At 42.7% G+C, this 27,055-nt stretch overlaps 1 protein-coding gene and 1 long non-coding RNA gene across 3 annotated transcripts in view; one reads left to right on the top strand and one right to left on the bottom strand.

Annotated features, from left to right (window-relative positions):
- PCLO (piccolo presynaptic cytomatrix protein) overlaps positions 1-27,055 on the bottom strand; it is a gene marked incomplete at its 5' end in the record, with an annotated part of 246,970 nt that overhangs the window by 133,334 nt on the left and 86,581 nt on the right. The gene's annotated exons all lie outside the window — the stretch shown is intronic.
- LOC310677787 lies at positions 44-989 on the top strand. The gene is made up of 2 exons (XR_014511448.1): positions 44-663; positions 695-989. It is a non-coding gene; the product is annotated as an uncharacterized lncRNA (long non-coding RNA).

Here is a 27,055-nt window from a genome sequence, read left to right as displayed (position 1 = left end):
CACCTTAGTAAGTTTGCCTGGCTAGGTTACACACATGTTACCGTAATTTTCGCTCCATAACACACAGTTTTTTCCTCCTAGAAAGTAAGGGGAAATGTCTGTGCGTGTTATGGAGCGAATGCCTACAGATGGCGAGGGAATCTGCTGCAGTTGTGAGCAGTTCGTAGCTTGCTTTGAAACAGCAAAGCGGGTGTAAGCGGCTCCTGTCAGCGAGCCCAGCTGGGGAGGAGGGAGAGAAGCAGAGCGGGGTTGGCTGCTTTAAAACAACCCCGTGCTCTATGTCCCTCTCTCCTCCCCACTGAGCTGCTAAGTAGCAGCAAAGCTTTTCAGCCAGCCGAGTGGGGGAAGAGGGAGAGAAGCAGAGCGGGGTTGGCTGCTTTAAAACAACCCCGTGCTCTCTGTCCCTGCCTGCAGTTTTTTGCTGTCCGATTTTGGATTAGCCACTGTGTGTGTGTGTGCGCTTGAGCTATCGTTCTCCTCCTCCTGCTTCCCGTTCACTCTCCCAGCGCCCCTGCACTCTCCTGCGACTTTAGGATTGATACACTCTCTCTCTCTCTGTGTGTGTGTGGCATCGTTCTTCTTCTCTTGCTTCCCGTTCACTCTCCCAGCGCCCCTGTGCTCTCCTGCGACTTTAGGATTGATACTGTGTGTGTGTGTGTGTGTGTGAGAGAGAGAGAGAGAGAGAGAGAGAGAGAGAGAGGCACCGTTCTCCTTCTCTTGCTTCCCGTTCACTCCCCCAGCGCCCCTGCGACTTCCAGCGCCCCTGCGACTTTAGGGCGACTTTAGCATGGATCCACATGGATCCTCAGGATTTTTGCATTGGGCTACCCCAAACTCACCGTCAGATCACATGTCTGTGGCCACAGCATGAACCACAAAAATCATACTTCCACTGTTTCGTTTAGAATATTTTTTTCTTGTTTTCCTCCTCTAAAAACTACATGCGTGTTATGGTCTGGTGCGTGTTATAGAGCGAAAAATACGGTAATTCCAAGAATTAAAAGCATCTAACACACAGCCCAAATACAGGCATGGGTCTAGCTATCGCCTCACATCATTTCTGATGCCTCAAGCTGTAATTAAATTCTAGAACCTACAAACCTATAACAGTATAATGAAAAAGAAATAAGTCAACCTATTGCTTTCCCCTCCCTCTGAGCTTTTCCATGGCATCCATTTCACCTGGTCTGACAAATCTGTTTAGGAGAAGGTGGAAGGAGGAGCAAAACATCTGAAACAAGATCACCACTAAGTTGCATCAAATCAGTAGATATTGATCTGTTTTCTGTATGTGTGTGTGTGTGTGTGTGTGTGTGTGCATGCATGGATGTATGTGTGTAACATATTTTAGGAACATTTTTTAAAATGTAACATGGAAAAATTGGGAGGCATTATGGTAACCTTCAGTATAGAAATTGCTTCTGCATAGTGGCTAGAGTTATTTACAAACTCACCCTTTAAGAAAATACAGTAGCACCTTGGTTTGCGAACAGTCTGGTTTGGATACGTTTTGGATTACAAACATGTCAAACCCGGAAGTGCGTGCCCCGGTTTGCAACCTTTTTTTGGATTGCAACCCATTATTTTTTTTGGGGGGGGGGGATTACAATCAAATTTCTTTTGGAGGCCCTATTTGTGAAAGCGCGCCTTGGGTTACAACCTGTTTGGGTTTACAAACGGACCTCCAGAACGGATTATGCTTGTAAACCAAGGTACCACTGCACATAATTCTCCTTAGTCTATGCGCTCAGTAGCTATTTTGGCTGCCTTGTCCTATTATATTATTCTTGCCTAAAATGCATTATATAAATTACATTTTCAGATGTGCTTTCCTGGGAAAGATGAATTATCAAATTACATTATATAAAGGCAGGCATGACCATGATGAAACATGAGAGCTTGGATGATTGAAGCTGCAGGAAGTTCAGCGTACCATATATTAAATGATGCAGACCTAGAGAACCTGGAAGATGGAATCTGAGAACAATGGTAACATTTTGGAGCTCAGAAAAATAGTTCAACACACCCTTTTTTACCTAGAGCTGAAGCTTCCTAGATGTGCATAAGATCCATGAGTTCAAAGAATGGCCTAAAGGCACAGGAAGACAATCCCATCTCTGAATTTAATAATGCTTGTACCAGAACAGTATTTGGAAGGAAGACTGCTCTAAACACATCTGTACTTGACTCTGAACTCCTGGGAGGTAGTACAACAATTCAGGAAAGGGATATGTTATAGGACTTCTAGAACTGTGCTGTAAATCTGCTCCTGAGTAGCCCAGTTACAACATCTGGATTTATCTGGGTTCTGAACATCTCGGCTAGGTCTAAATAGGGGAAACACCTCACTAGAAACTCTGAATTCAAGTGGTGTGTAGTAAGATTTTAAGAATGAATGTAACATTTAAGAATTTGCATAGTGGTTGCATGACTGAGCTAATAATTTTGAATATAAGTGATACTGATCACAAGCGGTTGTTGGTTAAATGGTATGAATTCTCCTGGACATGCTCTACTTAATCCTAAATCCTGAAGCCAGAACATGCTAAATAATCCTGTTTTCACTTTGCTCCCTCCTGTACAAGATTAAATTTTTTAAAAAATAGGGTTTCATGAGGTATTTTCTTTTTAATGTTGCAAGTGTGTGTCTTAATTACAGTGCTGAAGTACAGTGCATTTCCCTTCTGTCACTGTCTTCATGTACCACGCCATGCAATTTTCGCAATAGTTTTTGCAATTTCACAAGAAATTGCCATCTTTGACCTGGTTTGCACAAATGAACTTGGTTGAGCCTCATGTGCCAATGCTCTCCTGTTCCCCCCCCCCCCCCAGATCCTTCTTCACCGTATCCTAAGTAATGGAACTAAATGGACAGACTCAGGATCTAGAAGGGGAACAGGAAGTGTTAGGACAGGAAATCTGAACACTCTTCAGTCATGGCAGCTTAGTAAGAGCATACTTTGTGGGCACACTAAGAACAGAATATGAACCTTACCTCTGAGCAGACTGGTGGGAGCACCCCTAGAACTGAACCTAGACTAACTTAAGTAAAGGTAAAGGTACCCCTGCCCGTACGGGCCAGTCTTGACAGACTCTAGGGTTGTGCGCCCATCTCACTCAAGAGGCCGGGGGCCAGCGCTGTCCGGAGACACTTCCAGGTCACGTGGCCAGCGTGACATCGCTGCTCTGGCGAGCCAGAGCCACACACGGAACGCCATTTACCTTCCCGCTAGTAAGCGGTCCCTATTTATCTACTTGCCCCCGGGGGTGCTTTCGAACTGCTAGGTTGGCAGGCGCTGGGACCGAGCAACAGGAGTGCACCCCGCCGCGGGGATTCAAACCGCCGACCTTTCGATCGGCAAGCCCTAGGCGCTGAGGCTTTTACCCACAGCGCCACCTGTGTCCCTCTAGTCTAAAGTCTACAAGTACCGTATTTTTTGCCCTATAGGGAGCACCGGCCCATAGGGCACACCTAGTTGGGGGGGGGGAATAAAGAAAAAAAATATTCCCCCCCCCAGGCACAGGGCTGGGGCGGGGGAAGCCCCCAGAACAGGCTGCTATCCGCAAGCCTTCGGATATCTGCCGGAAGCCCGGGGCGCGCTCCGCTGCGCTCCCCGGGTTTCGGGCTGCAGGCTGCTGTCCACAAGCCTTGGGAGCCCGGTGGGAAATCGCGCCGGGCTCCCAAGGCTTGCGGATGGCTTCTTGAAACCTGCATTCGCCCCATAGGATGCACACACATTTCCCCTTCATTTTTGCAGGGGAAAAAGTGCGTCCTATAGGGCGAAAAATACGGTACTTTATGCTAATAAAACATCCATTGTGAGCCTGAGATTGGAAGCCAGAGTAGAACCTCCAGATTGGATCCTGGCTTGTTTCAACGGAACATAATTTACACCGCCCACAGTTCCTGGTTCGGATGTAATAACAATCTGTGGGGAGTTTAAACTGGAACATGGATGCTTCCAGTGTCCTCTTCTGATCCATACTGGGAATAGGAGGCTGAAGCAGAACACTAAACCATCACTTGGCATCACATCCAAACTGGGCCCATTATCACTTAAGAATGTAATACGAAAATTCAGATGGAAGGTACAACTTCTGGACTAGGCTTTGTCAACTGACTTGCCATTTAAATAGATCTTTATGCTGCTGCAAGATTAAAGTGGTTTATTTTGATGAATAAATCTTATCAAAGTACTATATCTTTAAGTTCTGGAATGAAGCAGCACTCACAAATCAGCATTTAGCTGCAAATCATTTCCCTCCCTGTTTAGGAAGCTTTTGTTGGCAGTGTAACACTAATGAATTTCATCCAATAATGCAGCACATGGCACCAGTGTGGCTCTAACTTTTGAGGGGGGGAGACTTTGTAGTAGTTGTCTTCTATAGCTGTCTGCTGCAGCCCACACTGCCTTTGTGATTCAGTGAGATGGTCTGATTAACTTGCTAGCAGGAATAATGCCATCAGAACAGATGGGCTTTAGTGGAGGAAGCAAAAGGCCATGTGTACTATCATCTAGGGTGTTTGCTCAGAATTCAGGAACGTAGCCAGGAATGATCTGCATTATGCAGGCCATCCAGAAATACATGCGCCCCTGTGGCCAAGAGGAGATGTCACAGTTAATTTTAGTTTTTGCTGTGATAACTTAAAGTCACAAAGATAAACTCCATTTTGACTGCAGGTGTGACCAATCTGTGAGATGTTCTTTTTAAAGATTCAGTTACTAAAAAGCTAAAGGTAAAGGGACCCCTGACTGTTAAGTCCAGTTGCGAATGACTCTGGGGTTGCGGTGCTCATCTCGCTTTACTGGCTGAGAGAGCAGAAATTTGTCCGCAGATAGTTTTTCCGGGTCATGTGGCCAGCATGACTAAGCCGCTTCTGGCGAAACCAGAGCAGCGCACAGAAACGCCATTTACCTTCCCTCTGGAGTGGTACCTATTGCACTTTGACATAGAAATCTTATCAAAGTACTATATCTTTAAGTTCTGGAATGAAGCAGCACTTGCAAATCCACTTGCACATTGACGTGCTTTTGAACTGCTAGGTTGGCAGGAGCAGGGACCGAACAACAGGAGCTCACCCCGTCATCGCGGGGATTCGAACTGCCAACCTTCTGATCGGCAAGCCCTAGGCTCAGTAGTTTAGACCACAGCGCCACCCGCGTTACTATAACCCCCAAAATATTGCTATGACATGAGAGGTTTGATCTATGTTGCATTTAATTCTACATGGATCTTCAGAAACACACCTTAGTACTTCTTAAGAGTTTAGTTTTCCGCTCTTCACTTCTCTCATGACCAGGGATAGAGGATAAATTCAAATAAGCTTGCATTTAAGCAGACTTAGCTGATTCAAACTCTTTGAAGCAATATGTGAACAGAAACACAACCAATCCTTTGACATTTGCGCTTTTCTGAGTTTTAAAATGCAATTCTTCACCCAAGTAATTTGTACAAAAGGTACATAAACCAGGGTAAAGTCCATATAATTGCATATAATAGTAAATATAACATACAAAAATGCATCACATTAGAGAAATCTACATGCAAAAAGTGCATACAGTGCTTTTTTATTAAAAAATGTTTAGGGGTACTCTCATTTCCCTACTCATATTGAAATACTGCCCCTCAATGAGGACAAACTTAGATTCACAAAATGTTTAGGGGTGTACGTGCCCCTGCATCCCCCCAGAAAAAAAGTACTGCAAAAAAAAAGAGGCGAAATGCTGGTGAATTTTCATGAGGACATTTTTTTTGGGGGGGGGGGAATCATAAATTTATGTGGAAATGTGGGGAGCTCAACTTAAGAATGGATAAATGAGAAACTAAGAAAAATGAAAAACGACCTATTCACTTATCCCTATCTGTGACAATTAGGCAGACTTAGTTTTTCAAAAGTAAAAAATGTATATTTTCACGTATCATTTCAGAAATCTTTTAGCAGCCAGGGGCTCTATTTCATCCTCCAAATTATTTATTTGTGAGCGAACCCTTCGCCAACAGATGATAGATTTGTATTTTGGGTACATTTGTTATGTTGAATTAATTTTGTCACCAGTGGTTATTTCTATTTTCCCATTGTCTTTGTTGGTTTCTGGTTGTTTTTCATTGTTAGTTACATACACATTTCATGTTTTGTTAGCAGTACATTTTTAAAGTGCTGTGCTTATGAGTGGTATTTGCTTTATCTATTTCTTCTGGTGAATTAAAACAAAGCAACAACCCTCAATCAATAAACACAAGCAGCCATTAAAAACACAACTAAGAGGGAAACAATGGTGTAAACCAAGGCTTTTTGAAGTTTAATTGTTATTCCAGGGTAATTGTTATTCCATGGTAGATGAAGGGAACGCAGTGGATGTAGCCTACCTTGATTTCAGCAACGCATTTGACAAGGTGCCCCATGATATTCTTGTAAAGAAGCTGGTAAAATGCGGACTTGACTATGCTACCACTCAGTGGATTTGTAACTGGCTGACTGACCAAACCCAAAGGGTGCTCATCAATGGTTCCTCTTCATCCTGGAGAAGAGTGACTAGTGGGATGCCACAGGGTTCTGTCTTGGGCCTGGTCTTATTCAACATCTTTATCAACGACTTGGATGATGGACTCAAGGGCATCCTGATCAAATTTGCAGATGACACCAAACTGGGAGGGGTGGCTAACACCCCAGAGGACAGGATCACACTTCAAAACGACCTTGACAGATTAGAGAACTGGGCCAAAACAAACAAGATGAATTTTAACAGGGAGAAATGTAAAGTATTGCACTTGGGCAAAAAAATGAGAGGCACAAATACAAGATGGGTGACACCTGGCTTGAGAGCAGTACATGTGAAAAGGATCTAGGAGTCTTGGTTGACCACAAACTTGACATGAGCCAACAGAGTGACGTCGTAGCTAAAAAAGCCAATGCAATTCTGGGCTGCATCAATAGGAGTATAGCATCTAGATCAAGGGAAGTAATAGTGCCACTGTATTCTGCTCTGGTCAGACCTCACCTGGAGTACTGTGTCCAGTTCTGGGCACCACAGTTCAAGAAGGACACTGACAAACTGGAACGTGTCCAGAGGAGGGCAACCAAAATGGTCAAAGGCCTGGAAACAATGCCTTATGAGGAACGGCTAAGGGAGCTGGGCATGTTTAGCCTGGAGAAGAGGAGGTTAAGGGGTGATATGATAGCCATGTTCAAATATATAAAAGGATGCCACATAGAGGAAGGAGAAAGGTTGTTTTCTGCTGCTCCAGAGAAGCGGACACGGAGCAATGCATCCAAACTACAAGAAAGAAGATTCCACATAAACATTAGGAAGAACTTCCTGACAGTAAGAGCTGTTCGACAGTGGAATTTGCTGCCAAGGAGTGTGGTGGAGTCTCCTTCTTTGGAGGTCTTTAAGCAGAGGCTTGACAACCATATGTTAGGAGTGCTCTGGTGGTGTTTCCTGCTTGGCAGGGGGTTGGACTCGATGGCCCTTGTGGCCTCTTCCAACTCTATGATTCTATGATTTGTAAAAGTAGGTCATAGCAGGGACCTTTTTCTTTAAAAACAAACATGAAAAACCAGGAAGAGACCAAAGGAGAAGAAATACAAATGGAAAGCAAGAGAAATGAAGGCATTGTCAAACAAAACAAAACAAAACAAAGCAGGTTTCATTAATGCCTATCAGTACAGGAGGTACAAATAACCCTACACTCATTAGCATTTCCCAAAGTGTGACAGGGAGAGAACCTGGGATTTCTTTCTCACGTAAGCAGGTTATAAAGGGAGACTGCTGATTTGAGAAACCAAAAAGGTGAAGAGTCAGCCTTACCCGTATTTAAGAGAGAGGCAAAAACCCCACCACCTGACTCACTGCTTGTGGCTTGCTTGGCAGAAACTGACCGTGAGCATTGGTTTGTATGCAAAACAGAAACAGTAAAACAGGAAAGCGCTATTTCACACGCTCCATGACAGGAAGCCATACGGTCTGCAATTCTATGCGTATTTTAAAGGAAGTTGCAGCCGATCATGAGTTTTTGGTGAATTTACTTACATAATATAACTAAGTATCTGTGCCTTGCTAACATCTTTAAAAAATGTATATCCCCAAAAATGTATGTCCACGTATCTAGAAATGCAAGGTGTAGAAGAGGCCCTAGCATTTTAGGTATCATGTTATTGGATTTTAAAGGTTTTTAAAAAGATTTTTTAAAGAAATAAGTCAAATTCAGATCAGTAAAACACATACAAATATATTCAACCCCAAATATGTATTTTTCACATAACTTATTTCACATTTTCTAGAAATACATTTTATCCACCAGGAAAGTTTCAGCTGCCTGGAGAAAGATCTCTGTATATACTAATTCCCTACAGAGGAGACCCTACTGAGGTCTTTCAGACCATATAATGAATAAACCAACCTCTTATACCAGCACTCATGAGTTCAATGCACCTGGAAAGGGTTCTTTTTATTTTATTTAAAAGCAGCCCCAACACTAGTTCAAATGAAAAAGAAAGATACTCTGTAAATAATAACAATGCAATGAAAATGCAAGGCAACTATCTAGCATATTCCATAACTTTCATGACTAGTCTGAGTAAACAAACAAATTAGGACCAGTTACTGTGTTTGCTTACCCTGAACTTAAGGAGCAGTTAGTTGTCACAAGTCGTTAAAAGCTTCTATTATTTACTGCATACAAAAGAAGAGCCTTAGTTTAAATTCTTTCAGGTGGATGTCGTGAACTGTGAACACCCTTTACTCACAACCCTTCATTATACTGCCATGCATGCAGACTGGTTAAATAATGGTACAAGAATCCACGTTTTTGGTTAATGCTTCTGAACAGAGTGAGTATGGTCCTCTATTGATTTTATAATCTTCAGAAGTATTATTAGAATTGTTAATTATAAGTATTATACATAGTGTTCGGAAGCCTCTGCACATGGGGGCAGCATTTATAGCCTCTGATAGACATGTCCCCTGGAATTTGTCTAAAGCAGGGGTTGTCAATCTGGTCCCTACCACCCACTAGAGGGCGTTTCAGGATTCTAGGTGGGCGGTAGGGGGTTCTATGGCACAAGCTGAATCCTCCTTCCATCGAGCACTTGGTGGGCAGTAAGGAAATTTACCATCAAGAAAGATGCATTAGTGGGTGGTAGGTATAAAAAGGTTGACTACCCCTGGTCTAAAGCCTAAAGATGATAGTCCTAACTGATTATGGAGGACAGGCCTTAAATGGTCACAGTTTGCGATCTAGCGATAGGCCTTATGAAACAACACCAACAGTAACAGATTGGCAGACACTTATGATAGAGTATTTCCAACAGGCAAAGCTGATGGGAAACGTCAGGGGAGTTTTAAACCAGAAAACATATGGAGAATGGAAAATATTTAAAGAATATATAAGATTATATTGCAAAAATGATACCATGACAACAGAAAAAGTTTTGGAAGTTTTTTGCAAAAAAAAATAATAATTATTTGATAGATATAATGTTGTATAAATCTTTGGTCTCCCCCCCCCCCCTTTTATCATTTTTTTGTCTTTGTTTCAAAATTTTCCTTCCCCCATTTCTTTTCTTTCTTTCTTTTTTGTATTTAAATCTGAAATTGTTACTGTGTGACATCATTCTGGGTTCATAAGGAAAGGGTTAACTAATGACTAACCTATAGGAACCCAAGGGGAGGAGTTAGAGTTAGAGTTGTTAAGAAGTTAGTCTGGAGTTAGAGAAGAGAGAGGGAGGATAAGTCTGTGGGTTGGGCTAGTCTGATGTGAGAGAATCAAACAGTTGAGGTTATCAGTCAGAAGGTATTAGGAAGGTATAGTCCGGTAAAGAAACTAAGGTTAAGAAACTGACAAGAAAATTATCTGAGAAACCATAAACTTGTTAATACTTATACAGTGGTACCTCGCGAGACGAATGCCTCGGAAGGCGAAAAACTCGCAAGACGAAAGAGTTTTTAGTTTTCTGAGTTGCTTCGCAAGACGGATTTCCCTATGGGCTTGCTTCGCAAGACGAAACGTCTTGCGCCTTTTTTAAAAAACCACTAATGCATTCCTATGGGAAACCATCAATACACAGTGGTGCTTCGCAAGACGAAAAAATTCACAAGACGAAAAAACTCGCAGAACGAATTAATTTCGTCTTGCGAGGCACCACTGTAAAATAAACTTGTTTATTTGGTTTAATTTTAACAACTGTCTGGACTCAGTGTGTACATGAGAGTAACGGGTTAGTGGCGGCGGGGAAGCGGGCACAGTGGTGGCACAGGGATCAATAGACCGTCAAACGTCCGGGGACCCTGTCTGGTTCGCCACACTTACCTTGTATGTTTGTATCTTTGTATTTTAAACCAATAAAGATTTAATAATAATAAAAGCAATAGGCCTTATCCGGGAATTCTGTTTCCTTGCATTTAAATGCGCACATAAGGGAGTCTGGAGGTGCAGTGACTATTTCTGACCCCGGTGGCCCATTTACAGCCCTCCACGAGACTGAGGGCAAAGTTCTGAAGCAGGAACCACTTCTGTCCTTGTATATTTTCAAACTGTGCACGTGCGGAGCCTTCACAAGTAAAGGGTGTGCCCTGCTTGAGACCTTCACCCACAAATTTGTGGAAGGCTATGAAGGAGCCAAAGATGATATGTCAGATATGATACGGTGGACGTGCCCAAGGATTAAGGCTTTCTGGGAGATGATTTATAATGAAATGAAAAAGGTATTTAAATATACCTTTCTGAAGAAACCAGAGGCATTTCTCCTGGGCATGGTTGGCCAATTGGTGTTAAAGAAGGATAGAACTTTCTTTATGTATGCTACAACAGCAGCAAGAATACATATTGTGAAGTATTGGAAGACACAAGAATTACCCACTCTGGAAGAATGGCAGATGAAGGTGATGGACTATATGGAATTGGCGGAAATGACTGGCAGAATCCGAGACCAGGGAGAAGAGTCAGTGGAAGAAGATTGGAAGAAATTTAAAGACTATTTACAGAAACACTGCAAAATTAATGAATGTTAGAATGATGCTCGATTGAAGTTAAGTGGGGTTTTTTTAGCAGTAATGTTAAGGAACATGTAAAAATGGATTGTTAACGGGTGATAATCTAAAGCTATAATATATTAAGATAAAAGATTAAGATAAAATTAAAGAGGGAAAGGATTTGCTGAATTAACCAACTGAACTGGAATACAAGAAAGGGAGGTGTGAGGAGGTCAGGGAAACAAACAAATGAAAGATAAGATATGGAAAGACTGATTTGTTTTTAACTGTTTTTATTTTGTATTTTCTTTTTCTTTTTATTCTTTTTTATTCTTTCTAATTTTTGTAATATGTTGAAATCTCAATAAATATCTTTAAAAAACCCCACAAAGATGATATGTCAGAGAAGATGGGGCTTGGCTCTCCCTTGTGTTGAGTGTTTACATGTGGTAAAATGGAACATCCACAAAAGGCTTAGATCTGCCTGGAATGTGCATTTCTCAGTCCTCCTTCCCTCCATGATTTACTTTCTACAAGTATTTTCTCTGCTCTAGTACACTCTGTTGCATTTCACTCTTTAGTTCTGCACTCTAACTGCATAAAACCCTCCAGTTTTTTCCTCAGTAAATCAAACATTTTCTGACTGATCACGCATATGCTCAGAGACTTGATACTGATTTCGTTAAACATATTGAACTAATACCAGCTATAAAAATAACACTTGTTTTTATTCCTTGGGTAAAAGTGTATCCTGCTTGTTTTATTCCTTGGGCAAAAGTGCATCATGCCTTCCATACAGCCAGCTAACTAACTGCTGAATTTTCTTTGCCCAATTAATGAAGTATCAGGAGTCTAATTACTGAACTTACCTTCAGGACCAATTTTGAATATCACTTTGAAGTTATTGATGTTATGTGGCCTCAATTATATATTTGAAATTTTAATTTACACTGGCTGTGTAACAGTGGCGGGGGTGCCCAGCACAATACAACACACAAATGTATGTTGTTGTTGTTGTTGTTGTTGTTGTTATTATTAATATGTATTTTCCCCTGATGGCACTCAAGATGGCCTACAGATAAAAACAAGAACTGCTAAAAACATTTTAGGTAAAGGTAAAGGGACCCCTGACCATTAGGTCCAGTCGTGACTGACTCTGGGGTTGCGGCGCTCATCTTGGCCGAGGGAGCCGGCGTACAGCTTCCGGGTCATGTGGCCAGCATGACTAAACCGCTTCTGGCGAACCAGAGCAGCGCACGGAAACACCATTTACCTTCCTGCTGGAGTGGTACCTATTTATCTACTTGCACTCTGACGTGCTTTCGAACTGCTAGGTTGGCAGGAGCAGGGACCGAGCAACGGGAGCTCACCCCGTCGCGGGGATTCGAACCGCCAACTTTCTGATTGGTATTCATATGTAAAATCTGTTTCAAACATACATATAATTCCAAAAAAAACCCCCAACCCTTGGCATGGCAATCAATTCCGAAGAGCCTGTTGGAACAAGGTCTTCATCTGGCAGCAGAAGATAACGAAGGAGCCGCTCTGGTTCCAGAATCTGGGAGCAGCCACAAAGAAGGCATTGTCATGAAGATCTCAAAACCAAGGTAGGTACATATGAGGGAATACGGTCTTCCAGAAAGCTTGGACCTAAGCTGTGCAGGGCTTTACAGGTCATTAACCAGCACTTTGAATTGTGCTTGTAAATAGATAGGCTCTCTCTGCTGGCAGGACCCACCTGTGGATGATTGCGGACACCCAAGTTCCTTTAACTCTCCCCAATTCTCCCCTCGCCCCTTTGCTCTTTCACACACTTGTTTCCCCAACCCTATACTTCCTTATGTGCTTCTTCTTCTGCCTTTGAAAAAATGGGGAGGGGGGGAGAGTGTTTTCGTTTTCTGACGTTTATGTTGTTGGTTTCCTCCAAGTAGCTTCCCTCCATATTTTAAAGAAAATGTGCTGATTTAAACATTACCTGTGCTATAAAATAACAGCTGCAACAATATAGTAAAGGTAAACAAAAATCTGTCACTTTTAGATCCATATGCTGTTAGGACATTGCCATTTTCGCCTCTACATGGTTCCATCCTTATTTCAGATATCGCAATGTTTAGTTGGTGGTATATCACAACGTTGAAAACCAGACATCACCCAGTCCTAGTGTCTATGCATGTTGATTAAAAAGTAGCAAATTAAAAGCACACACACACACACATCTTTGGAAAGTGCATATACATCTCCTTTGTCTGGAAGCAATTCCCATCGAACCCACTGTGAATCTGATGAAATAGAGAAACAGATTTCGGTATCAACAACTCACTGGCAACAACTCATTCCAAATCCCTAGATGTCCTCACTCAGCCATTTCCCAATAGGCTTTTATGAGCCTCTGGTAGACATTACAGTGTGAGGCTGTCTAAGAATGCCGCCTGCGGAGTTCTGGAGAACTTTGGGTTTCACAGAATCATTGAATTGAAGAGTTGGAAGGGACCCCGAGAGTCATCTAGTCCAACCCCCTGCAATGCAGGAATCCTGCCCACAGCTGTGGGGTGGGACTGGGACTCGAACCACCAACCTTCTGGTTAACAGCCAGGTGCACTAACCCAATGCAGTTGGCTTCGTTGTGTGTTTTTTTTGAATGTAAATGAAGCTGTTAACTTTTAAAAGAAGAAATCACCCACTGCAAGACTCACTTCTTGCTGACTGCAAATTCAATTCCCTTATGGGACAGCTGCATATTCCTGCGTCACAGGAGGCTGGACTAGATGATCCTCAGGGCCCCTTCCAACTTTGCAATTCTATGATTCTATGGAGACATTAGAGAAATAAAGCACAGGGGTGGAGAGACAGAGCGACACAACACTCTGTGGAGTCCTGATCCAACTTTGGGGTGGGTGGGTGTGCTACTTACATCACATTTAAATTCAGAAGACCCACAAACCACTCCAATCCACCTCATCATTTGCCTCCCCCCAAAGGTGATGCACACTCCAATTTTTAACACAGATTTGAAAGGGGTGTGGATGATTCGAAGAGCTCTTGAAATGTAACACAACTGCTCTGTCAAAAAAGATTTGCACTTCTTTCTTTACTCATCTCCTTAATAAGCGTTAGTCAGCCCCCCCTTTTTTTGCAATTATCATATAATCAGGTTTCCACTGATTTTCAGCAACAGGGAAGCAGCAGACCTTTTGCAGATAGCTGCGGGGCCATTTTAATGATCAAAACCCAGAGAGATTGAGGTCAAGCTTTGAAAATTACATCAAAATGGTGCTTAACGGTTTATTTGTGAGAAGGGGCATTTCACCGGCACAGAGCTCTCATGACAGTTGCATGTATTTGAAAGGTAACAAGACCTTTAAAAGGCAGCCTTCGAGATACATTTTTGCATCATTTTCCCCAGCAGGCTTCTATAAAAGCAGCTTGTGCCCCTGGACAGTCATTTCAACCTTGCTCACAATGTTAGCACGGCACAAATTCCACAGAATCAAAGCACACCTCAAGTTCAAAAATGGTCCCTGTAAATTAGATTAAAGAAGTATGGGACACTTCTGCTCCTAATATTCCCTTACATTGCTTCTGTAATCATTATGCCCACTGGAATGTGGGTCAGTATTACAGTTCCCTGCTGCAGGTGGGGAGCTGTGGTTGGCTTGCTCAAGGCAATAACTTGTTAGGATATTTCCGTTCCACCTTAAAAGGGAGCAGGATGTTTGTGTCACAGCCTGCGCATTTCCTGTTTCACAGGATGTTTTTGTTGTGTCTTTGCTTTCGTTTCTCTCTCTCTCTGCCGGAACATTGAAGCAGGCAGTCATGTTTTTCTTTGTTCTGACCAATGCTGAATAAACTTCTATATAATGCTCTCCTGACTGCATCTTTCGCTGTGCTTTGTCTGCTGATAGAGCGTGCACGGCTCTGGAATGTGGCAAGCTATTTCTGGAGCTCGTGTCGCTAATTGCTGATACTGCGTGTCTGTGGGAGATCAATGGACGTCCGGAGACGACGTGGAGTCATGATGGACTTTCTCTCCCTGGCAGTATCCCAACATAACTATCAGTTGACGATTCGTGCCCTACTCTCAGCTTGCTCGTTCCATGCTCCATCATAATCTTCGTCATCAACATCTCATGACCTAGCAGCTCCCCACTGACTGAGATCCACAAGACAAGCACCTTTCACCATTCAGCTCACGCCCTTGCAAGGCACCATTCTAAAGTTGTACTTGGGGAGGTGGGAGAACAAAGCAGTCAGGTGCCTGAGATGAGCCTCCTTCCACCTGCTACACCAGCTCCACCCTCCAGCAGTTCTTGCAAGCGACTAGGCTTAAATAGCGGAGTGGGGGTGGGGTGGGAGAGTAATAACACAGTCAGGAGTCCCAGGTGAATCTCCTTCACCAAACACACTAGTCGCACACCTCCTGAGGTACAGTAATTCCCTTAACAGCAGTTCATCAGTCATGTTCTACCTCTAATTATTTCCTCTCCTATCTGATCAGGAGGAAATGCAGCAAGTCAAGGCACAAATCTCTCTATTTGAGGAAGGTTGGCACTGCCAAGAGTCCATATACCCACTGCTGCTGCTGCTGCTGCTGCTGCTGCTGCTGCTGCTGCCAACACCACTGACCTGCTTGCACTCATCAGACAGAGATCTGGTGAAGAGGTACTGAGGCTTGGTTGGGGAAAGCTCCCGTCCTTTTAGTACCCTTGACCAACATCGCTTTTAACGCTGCAAACAGCACAGGGTGAAGGGTGGCTAATAAATAAGTTAAGTTAATTAATTAATATTAATAATGAAACTTTGGGCTGGCATTGTTTGGCATCCGTTCCCGACGCCATCCATGGGTGAGGTAAAAGCCATCAAGAATGACGCCATGAGATTCAGCCTCGGGAAGCAAGGAAGGAGAACAGTGGCATCAGCCCCAAAGGCTTCAATGTGCTACAAATCAGCCGGCAGAGGAGGCGAGTGGGGAGGGAGCAGGCCGGGAGAAGAAGAAGAAGAAGAAGAAGAGGAGGAGTTTGGATTTGACATCCCGCCTTTCACTCCCTTTAAGGAGTCTCAAAGCGGCTAACAATCTCCTTTCCCTTCCTCCCCCACAACAAACACTCTGTGAGGTGAGTGGGGCTGAGAGACTTCAAAGAAGTGTGACTGGCCCAAGGTCACCCAGCAGCTGCATGTGGAGGAGCGGAGACGCGAACCCGGTTCCCCAGATTACAAGACTACCGCTCTTAACCACTACACCACACTGGCTCTCGCCAGTACAAGAGGGGATGGCCATAAATTGGGTGGAGGTAGGAAAGAGAAGGGAAGGAAGGGGAGAATATGTTTGGGAGTCAGAGCAAGTTGATGGTGGGCTTAAGAACAGAAGATGAAGGCTACTGAATCAGACCAATGTCTGACGCCATCCATCCATCTGGTTTCACAGTGGTCAGCCAAATGTAACAGCAGTCTCCTGCCCACGATCCTCAGCAGCTGCCATTCAAAGGCATATTAACTCTGGCGCTAGCTGAAATGTGTAGAAGAAGAGTTTGGATTTGATATCCCGCTTTATCACTACCTGAAGGAGTCTCAAAGCGGCTCACATTCTCCTTTCCCTTCCTCCCCCACAACAAACACTCTGTGAGGTGAGTGGGGCTGAGAGACTTCAAAGAAGTGTGACTGGCCCAAGGTCACCCAGCAGCTGCATGTAGAGGAGCGGAGACGCGAACCCAGTTCCCTAGATTACGAGTCTATCACTCTAAACCACTACACCACACTGTAGCTATGGATAGTTTTATTCTTGTGCAATTAAAGCATTCCAAGTTAGTGGCCATCATTGCATTTTGTGGCAATACATTCCAGAGTTTACTTATGCACCGGGCGAAGAAAGACTTTCTTCCTGCTATTTCATCAGATGTTATAAGCTTCTAAATGCCCATAATTAAGAGTCAGAAAGCCAAATTAAAAGAAGAGAAACCCTATGAGTCTCTGCTGATTTGAACTGACAACTTCTTTTAATGCAAGTACATAGCCTAGCAGACATACACACAAGACACAACTCCTTATACCCACATTTACTCAGGCGTGGTTCAATACTCAGCTTACTCCTCCGCCAAAATCACTTAGCTCCTCCATTTGAGTCAGAGAGCACCCACTCAAAAAGAGTGGTGCTGTTATGAGAGCAAAATTCTTTTTCTTTTTTTCAACTAGTTTTATAAATTAAATCCATTAAGTGAAAACGGGTTATATGTACAATGAACGAACACTGTGGCATCTTGAAGACAAGCAAATTTATCATTGACATAAGCTTTTGTGGACTGCTGCTCACTGCGTCTGACGAAGTGGGTTATAGCCCCTGCAGAGTTTAAGGTGTCACAAGGTAATTTTGTTTTTGTTTCCTGCAACAGGCATAATAGTGATCCTTCTGGAATTTGTAGTTAATATATAGGAAACTTGGTGGAGGAGGGGGACTGAGAATAAATTTTCCCCAATGTATGGTCAAGGTGCAATTGACAGTGCTTTTCAAATGGCACTACAGATTAAGAAGTTTTTTTTTTTTTTTTACATTTTCAATATAAAATATAAAATGTAGTCCCACAGTGCTGAGATAAAAGAAATGCTGCATGCTCTTTGACAGTTGCTGTCAAAGAGCAGGCAGATGCTAATCTCCAATCTTAGCACTGTGGTGATCAGAACCAAGACTGGTGATAAGAGACCCTTTATTTTCAATTGTAGCACTTAGATGTTAGATTAGAGATAACAGGTGCTATATGATGTCAGGTGACTGACAGGTGGGCATGCTTTGTCCAAAAAGGACTTGAGGGCCAAACCCCACCTTATGGGCTGAGGGTTCCCCACTATTGCTTTTGAGGGTTAGTGACCACTTCATCAGAAAAAAAGCAAAGCAAACTCTAATGTACAGCTTGTATGTAATACATCATCCTAACACAAGATAACACCCTTCAGTAGTTTAGTTTGCCAAATAACAAAGTTTGCAGCAGAATTAACCAAAGGTTGTAGAAAGGTGAAAACAAAGAAAATAACTCCCAATAATCAAATACCTGATAACCTTAACATCCTGTTAGGTTCAATGTCTAGGCACCATTTTGTGCCCCAGTACGAAGCTGTAATACAGCCCCAGCTCCCCTGCTTGCCCCCCCCATATACATCCTACAATCCCATTCAAAGGAATCCTATTGGTTATGAAGTTGTTTTAATTATGAAATTACATTTTCTACCTGACTCATCTTATGAAAGCATCAGATTGCAGTAGAACAATGCAATGCAGTTGCCATATATTTCAATATTCTGTAGGTCATGAAAGCCCTGGAACATAGGTCCTTGTCACACTGCATTTTTAATAGTTTGCTTTTTAAAAATTTATATAGACTTATTTTGAAAAAGATCGTAAGTCAGAGCAGGGCAACCTGCACAGGGCCACCAATGTCAGCCTTCATGGGTGTCCTGGTGCCCACGGACAAAGGGGTGGAGACCCCCGGAATAACAAATTCACCGTAACACAAACATGCTTTTAATTTCTGCTCATTTCTGCTTAACCTTTTACAGAAGGCTACTCATAAAGAAAACTAGAACACCCATGAGTTGTGCGCTTTAAGCCATTTGCATTTTATGAGTACAAGCAATTGGCTCTGGACTCAGTTCAATTGGGACACCACCAATATCTCATTACTGTTAGAGCTGGAAAATGAATTATCCTCAGTTCTTTCAGGGAATGTAATTTAAAGTGATGGGTGGCTTTCAAGGCTAAACTCCCTTCCCAACTGCTGTAACACAAAAGAGGTGTCAAGAGTGAGAAATGTACTACACAAAGCTGTAAATCCAGAGTAAACTACTCTCTTTAGTATATATTTTAGAACACACGGGGCCTTGTTGCATCAGACCAAAGTTCCATTTAGTTCCACATCCTCTTTCTGCCCTGTAGCAAGTCAGGTGCTTCCAAGAAGCCTACAAGCAGGTGGGAAGGCAGCAATCCCCCCCTCCCCTGCTGTTGCCTCCTCCATTCCCCCCCCCCTATTATTTAGTGGCACAGTGCCTCTAAAGATGGAGGCTCCATTTAGCCGTCACAGATAATAGCAGGTAATAGACTCTCCTGCATGCATTTATCTAATGCCTTTTAAAAACATCTAAGCTAGCAGCCGTCACTTTCCTTGGTGGAAAGATGGTATATGGACACAGTAAGAAAATTAAATGCATATATTCATACCGTGAGAGTGAATTCCATAAGTTAATTATGTGCTGTGTGCAAAATGTTTATTTATTCTGTCAGGACTCTACTGCCTGTCATTTTTACAGTTTATTCTGTCATGTCAATCAAGTTGTAGAATTTCACTATGATTCCAGTATTGTGGAAGACAGGAAACATTATCTCGATCTATCTTCCCCACGCGCAATTTTATAAACCTCTGTTGTGTGCCCCCCTCTCTCTCCTGCCATCCCAGTAATCTTTTATTTAAAACGGAAACTCCAACATTTTCAGTGCCTTTTCTTGTGGGGATGGATCCCCAACCCTCATCATCATATCAGTTACCCTCTCTTTACCTTTCATAGCTCTACAGCATACTTTTTGAGATGTTGGTAATCAGATCTATCCTCCAAATCGGGCTGCTCCATAGATCTATATAAAAGCATCACCACCAATGCTGGCCACTTAATTTTCAGTCTGCATCCTAATTTTCTCTAAGAGGGACTTTGCTTCTTCTACAACTGCTGCACACTGAGTTGTTGTTGCCACGGGTCTATACACTATGTCCTCAAGCTCTCTTTTGTCCCAGGGTTGGTTACAGCAATTTAAGAACTCAATATTAAAATAGCTTAAACCAATATTTAGTTTGGTCTGCATCATGTGACACAGGCCTTCCCAACCTAGCACTCCGTCTGTGCCTAGCTAGCTGGGGCTGGTGGCAGTTGTAGTCAGTCCCAAAATATCTGGTGTGCACCAGGTTGGGCAACTGAACCTCATTTGTCATATTGCCCAATTGTTCTTCGCTTTAGAGCATCCTGAATAATTTGGTTTCATTCCAAACTTGGCTATCATATTGCTTACTCTGACTCCAAAATACCACTAGTCCCAAGGGAAAGTCAGTCTTTTATGATGTCACTGCAAGATTACAACTTCCCTTCACGGTGATTACTCTGGAGTAGCTGCGTACATGGGAAAATGGAATGAGAAACCTAGCAGAGGGATGAACTATGCATGCCCAGCAAATCAAATTTCTCTAATAAAGGGGTGATATGATAGCCATGTTCAAATATATAAAAGGATGTCACATAGAGGGAGAAAGGTTGTTTTCTGCTGCTCCAGAGAAGTGGACACGGAGCAATGGATCCAAACTACAAGAAAGAAGATTCCACCTAAACATTAGGAAGAACTTCCTGACAGTAAGAGCTGTTCGACAGTGGAATTTGCTGCCAAGGAGTGTGGTGGAGTCTCCTTCTTTGGAGGTCTTTAAGCAGAGGCTTGACAACCATATGTCAGGAGTGCTCTGATGGTGTTTCCTGCTTGGCAGGGGGTTGGACTCGATGGCCCTTGTGGTCTCTTCCAACTCTATGATTCTATTGTATTCTAAAGGCTGGATGGGCAAACTGCATGGCTTCCGTGCCATGTGACTGTCACCTCAGGGAACGTGAGATATGTTTTCAGAAGGAACCATTCATTCACACACTTGGTTCCTGAATATAGACATTAGCTAAGTCTGGTAGGATTGTTTCACGCACCACAATCCAGCATTATATTAGACTATTAAGAAGAATACGCAAGTCATATAATATAAAAAATCGAGCCTGCTTTAAGTGGTTGGCTAGGATGCAGGTGGCACTGTGGTTTAAACCACTGTGGTGCTTGAGCTTGCTGATTGAAAGGTCGGTGGCTCGAATCCCCGCAACAGGGTGAGCTACGGTTGTTCGGTCCAGCTCCTGCTAACCTAGCAGTTTGAGAGTGCAAGTAGATAAATAGGTACCACTCCGGCAGGAAGGTAAACAGTGTTTCCTTGCGCTGCTCTGGTTTCAGTGTTCTGTTGTGCCAGAAGTGGCGTAGTCATGCTGGCCACACGACCCGGAAAAACTGTCTGCGGTGCGGACAAACGCCAGCTCCTTTGGCCTGTAAAGCAAGATGAGTGCCGCAACCCCAGAGTCGTTTGCGACTGGACTTAATTGTCAGGTGTCCCTTTACCTTTAATAAGAATTATAATGGTGTGGAAAAAAATTCTCAATTTGTGTGGTTAACCACTGCAGGGGAACCGTTTACTTTGCGGAAGACACAAGCACTAGATGCGCCAGGTTAAATCCTGTCCTCCCCTTTGATGCCAGTTATACGAGCATCAAACTCAAAGAGCTATGTCACACATTAAACAACAAAGCAGAAAGATGTGACATGCACTTCCTGTTTCCTGGACTGTGTTTGAACTGGACCACGATGGAATAAAATGTTCACCTTGCTTTACAGCATTTTATGGGATTTGCCTAGCTCCTTGCAAACAGCAGGCCTGGGCTGAATTTAAAAACAAACATACATCTTCATATGGGCTGCAGTCGTTTGTGCAGAGCTGCAGTCCTCATTTCCATCAAAGCAAAAAATCTGACACGAAGTCCTTTGTGAAAGACTTTGCAAAAGATCCATGTAAAAGTCTTGAATGGAATCTGATCTGACAAGGACTGGAGGTGTTAGACCAAGACAAAAGTAACTCTGAGCAGAATTTGATACTTTAAGATTAAATGTTCTCAAAGTTTAATGAGCTGTATTATTTACATACATTCTGTTCTCCTTTGGCAAGTTTAAACAATTATTTTTATACACATACGTGTGTTCTGTAAATAAAACTATTCAAATAAAACTATAAAGGCGAGTGATATCTATTTTTGTTTCCGTACTTAATATACTACTGAACTTTGGTTAATTCTGTATAATTGTATATACAGTGGTGCCCCGCAAGACGAATGCCTCGCAAGACGGAAAACCCGCTAGACGAAAGGGTTTTCCGTTTTTCAATGCGCTTCGCAGGACAAATTTCTCTATAGGCTTGCTTCGCAAGACGAAAATGTCTTGCGATTCTTGCGATTTTTTCCTGCTCCCCACCCCCTTTTTCTAAGGCACTAAGCTGCTAATAGCCTTGTAGCAGCTAATCCACTAATCCCTTAAGCCTTTAATAGCCGCTAATAGCCGCTAAACCGCTAATAGCGATAATCCGCTAATAGGGTTGCTTCGCAAGACGAAAAAACCGCTAGACGAAGAGACTCGCGGAACGGATTCTTTTCGTCTTGCGAGGCACCACTGTATAGTGATCCTTAGATAGCATCTTCATTTTAAAACAGTTTTACTAATGAAACTGATGTTCGGATTTTCAAAAGATGGTGGATGACATATTGCTGCAAACAGAACTGAATAAGATCATGGGGGCGAACAGGATTTTCCGAAGTAGTTGCTAGCAAGTACTGGTTAACGCCTACAACATCCAAGTTTTTCAACTTTCCAGTGTGTTTCAGCATATTCAGCATACTAATTTACAAAAGGTGCAAGGTAGGGAAACAAAAGTTCAGAGAGAAAAAAAGAAAGATGGTGGCAAAATTCTGACACTGGGATGTTAAGTGTTTTGGAATCACAACTCCGGTTTGGATGACAGCACTCCGTTATCAGCTGAGCCCAAACCCTCCCAAAGTTCAGATATGGTTTGGCTTGGAAAACTGTCCCGCCACCGGCATGTCAATGGACTCAGAAAGCTCAGGAAAAGCATGGAGATATGTTACGTGTGAAAGAGGTAGGAAACAAGAAGAAAGTGTTCAACAGCTATTGGGGGATTTATTTCATTTTGATGTGATTTTATTTTGTGTTTTCACCTAGCCAGCTTTACCATATACATAAATGTATGTCCAATCTGTTTTACAAGAAATCTTACACACTTTTTAAAGTTTTATTTTGCTTCCAAAATCTAGCAAGAGTATCTCTAACCGGCACAACTGACTGGACACTTCTCTATTACAATTCTAACTACAAGGCCAAATATTCTAATCACACATGGACAACAATTAACTGGCAAACTGAAATCCTAGGAATAAATTCATCACTCTCACCTCAGTGGACTAACTGCTTTGGTATCCATGGATTAACAGCATACTAACATTTCCAGGGCATAGGCTTTTTTAAAAAACAAAACAAAACAAAACACCAGGCCTTACGTATATCTGATGCATGACACACCTCAAATAATTATTGCCTAGATTTGTGCATATCTTTACAGAAACCATATGCTTTTTTGAGAACCATATCTCAGGTTCCAATTAAAGTAGAAGCTCCATTTTACTCTCAATTTTCTTTTTCTTTTTGAGGTTTTGAGTTTTAAAACCAGATCGTGTTTTATGTGAATTTCGAGCTGTTTGACAGTAGAACAGCCTCCCCAGGGAGGTGGTGGACTCTCCTTCCTTGGAGATTTTAAAGCAGAGGTTGGGTGGCCACCTGCCCTGGATGCTTTAGCTGAGATTCCTGCATTGCAGGAGGTTGGACTAGATGACCCTCAGGGTCCCTCCTAACTCTACAATTCTATGATTCTAATATAACATGTTACCTAACTTGGTTGTGGTGTGCTGCTACAACTATTTAACACATCCCATCAATACTGGGCAATATTTCCTAATGCAAATGAGCAGTGGCGTAGCGTGGGTTGTCAGCACCCGGGGCAAGGCAAGTAATTTGCGCCCCCTAACCCGGGGCAAGGCAAGTAATTTGCGGCCCCCCCCCCGCTGCACTGTCCCTCCCCCAGATAGTCCCTCGCTCTCTCTCCGCACCGCACCGCACGCCTGGCACCCTCCCCTCCACAGTGGGCGGCGACCCGGCGGCTCGGATCGGATTCGCACAGCCAGCACTGCAGTGAGAGAGAGTGAGTGATCCAGGTAGGGGCAGAGAGCTGCGAGTGCGAGCGCCCCCCCCCAGATGTTGCGCCCGGTGCGGCCGGGCCCCCCTGCACTCCCCACGCTACGCCACTGGCTGCTACAACTATTTAACACATCCCATCAATACTGGGCAATATTTCCTAATGCAAATGAGTGACAGATGTCTTCCAATGTTTATGCAATGAAAATAAGGATACATATATTTTTACTGTTTTCCACAATGATGTAGTAAACCAGTGGCACAGTCTAGATACTTCTGATGGGTTCAAAAACTAACATATTCCATTCAATAATGCCCTATCATCTGGAAGACACTTGCTCTCATCTGCTTGACAAAAATCTATATATTCAGTATCCTACATATAGATGTTGATGTTGTATAGCATTCTCAGTGATTATGCTAATTTCCTTTTTGATAAAATAAAATTGACTATTGATATCTTTATCATCCTTTTTAGCTCCTGGAGTGCCGAATTCTGGAGTGCACCAAGGTCTCAACATCAAACAACCCCTGAGATAGTTTTGACTCACGGTATGTCAAAATTACGCTTCTAAACAAAACATTTCATAATCCCAAAACTCTAAACAGAATCGGATGTGGTAGTTGACAATGTCTCATAAAGTAGCCAGAACCTGAAGATGACTATGAGAGCTAAATCTGTCGTTGCACCTAGCGTTTTGAAATGACACAAACAAAGGATGATTATAAGAGCATTGTCAGAATAATGTTCCCTGTGCATTTCAGAGGCAGAAAGATGTCAACTAGATTTCAGTCTCAACTGCAGGGAATTCAGTTCGAACTATGTTGAATTCTTTTCAGAATTAATAAAACGGTTGATATTTTTAAAAAATTATTGCCTTGATTCTCTTCACTCTAAGATGGCAAAAGTGAAGAGGCTCTAATACCATCATCATCAAACCTTTTATTGGCATCACATACAAACATCCATAGCAAATCAATACAGAATTCCCACCTTCCCAGTGACACAAAACATTTGTCAAATGAAAGAGGCAAAGCAGTTTAACATTACATCTCTAGGTCTCCAGGGAGATCAGACATCAGCAATGTGTTTTGATGACAAAAAACCAGATAAAGATATTTAGCCACTAACTTGGTGCGCTCCTGATTATTCCCCAATAATAGAAAATGTATGACCTCTAACTCTGGTTTCCACTTGGGGATGCAGAGTAGATCTAGAAACTGCTGGCGGAGATCAACATATACCGTATTTTTCGCTCTATAAGACGCACCAGACCACAAGACTGTTTTTGGAGGAAGAAAACAAGAAAAAAAAATATTCTGAATCTCAGAAGCCAGAACAACAAGAGGGATCGCTGCACAGCGAAAGCAGCGATCCCGCTTGCTGTTCTGGCTTCTGGGATAGCTGCGCAGCCTGCATTCGCTCCATAAGACGCACACACATTTCCCCTTACTTTTTAGGAGGGAAAAAGTGAGTCTTATACAGCAAAAAATACGGTAGTTTACATTTAAGAACCGTATGTGTAAGAGTTTCCACCTGATGGTCTTCACATGGGCAAATTCTTTCTCCTTCCACCATTCCCGAGAACCTTCCCCATAGGAGGTTTGAAGGATTTGAATTAAACCTGGCCAGCGAAAATGCCCTTCTTTCTTGAGGATTAAGCAAAAATTTGAGATAATTGTGGTTAATTTCATGTGCCCAAGAAAGTTGAAAGTTAAGAGGGGAGCATGTTTTCTCTGCTGCTGCTGTTAGTTCCTGGCGTTCAATGTCCCACAGCCTAGTTTTTATTATAGCCTTGGCAGGTGGTGGGGACATCGATCACAAAGATTCCACTGACAGCCCAAGTTGCTGTACCTTTATGTTAAACCGTTGTAGTCCTGGGGAAAGAAAGGGATCTAGCAAAACTTCACTAAGGAGAGGATCTTTATCTGTTCTGAGGCAAATGTTTAACGAGCATGTAAGAAAACTCGCCCAGGCTACGGTCTCTACCTTGTGTTGACCTCCCTCTAGACACAAGGCTGCATAGGGTACACAACGTGGGATGATGGGAAGTTTTTTCTGCCTAGAATGTTCAGTTCATATTAAGTTCACCTGTTCCTGTTCTTAATGCGTGGTTGACCACATCTAGGAATGCGATGGTTATGCCCTTTTAAGTTTTACTATATCAATCACTTAGTTTAATAAAGGAGTATATCAATCATTAGTAAATAGTTTAATAAGGAGGTTTGCATACCTGTCTAACTCTGTGTTCCTTTCCCAAACCTTTAATCTATTGATGATTAATGCCTATATGCAGCCTATATGCAACCCTTGTTTGTCTTTGTGTTAACCAATCAGCAACAAGCATATATGTGGCAATGCTGTAATATTCAATAAAAGGGACTCTCTGAGACATGCTCGAGAGATGCCTCCCGTATGACACTTGTCACTCGTCTGTCGTTTATTTCAACCCAACAGTGGGACAGCAAAAATCTTGAAAAGGAAAGCTGCCTGCACTCATTCTACCAGCTGGGTAGCCAGACTGGAATTCCGTAGAGCAATTGAGCTATAACTTTGGCATTGAAGACCTTGAGGGCAGAGGAGATATGTGAATTACCTCTTGTTATAAAGAAACACAAGTAATAGGTTACTTCAGTATAAAAGTACAGTACTTATTCATAATTATATATCCTCCTTGAAACTTACTAGATAAGCTCATAAAGTGCGAATTTTGCTGTTTCAAACTGCTTGCATGCATATAAAAGCCTCTCATTTCATAGGTTAGAGCGTTACATACTTGTATGTACATGGAGAAGTTTTTGTTTTTGTTTTCAGTGTGGAGACCTTGAAACTTAATGTAGTACAGTCTAGAATCAGAAATATCACACATGAGATTGGGTGTTTCAGCTCACAAATGAACTAGTGAATGTTTCTAAGCACAATTCAAAGTGTTAGTCCTGACCTTTAAAGCCCTATACGGCCTCGGTCCTGTATACCTGAAGGAGTGTCTCCACCTCCATCGTTCTGCCCGAACACTGAGGTCCAGCGCTGAGGGCCTTCTGGCAGTTCCCTCACCGCGAGATGCGAAGTTACTGGGAACCAGGCAGAGGGCCTTCTTGGTAGTGGCACCCGCCCTGTGGAAAGCCCTCCCATCAGATGTCAAAAAAAGAAACAACTATCTGACATTTAGAAGACATCTGAAGGCAGCCTTGTTTAGGGAAATTTTTAATGTTTAATGCTGTATTG

This window comes from Podarcis tiliguerta (assembly GCF_965153285.1).
Source record: "Podarcis tiliguerta genome assembly, chromosome: 5".
Classification (NCBI taxonomy): Eukaryota; Metazoa; Chordata; class Lepidosauria; order Squamata; family Lacertidae; genus Podarcis; species Podarcis tiliguerta.
The sequence above is the reverse complement of the archived record's forward strand: the minus strand, read 5'-3'. Positions and strand labels throughout refer to the sequence as shown.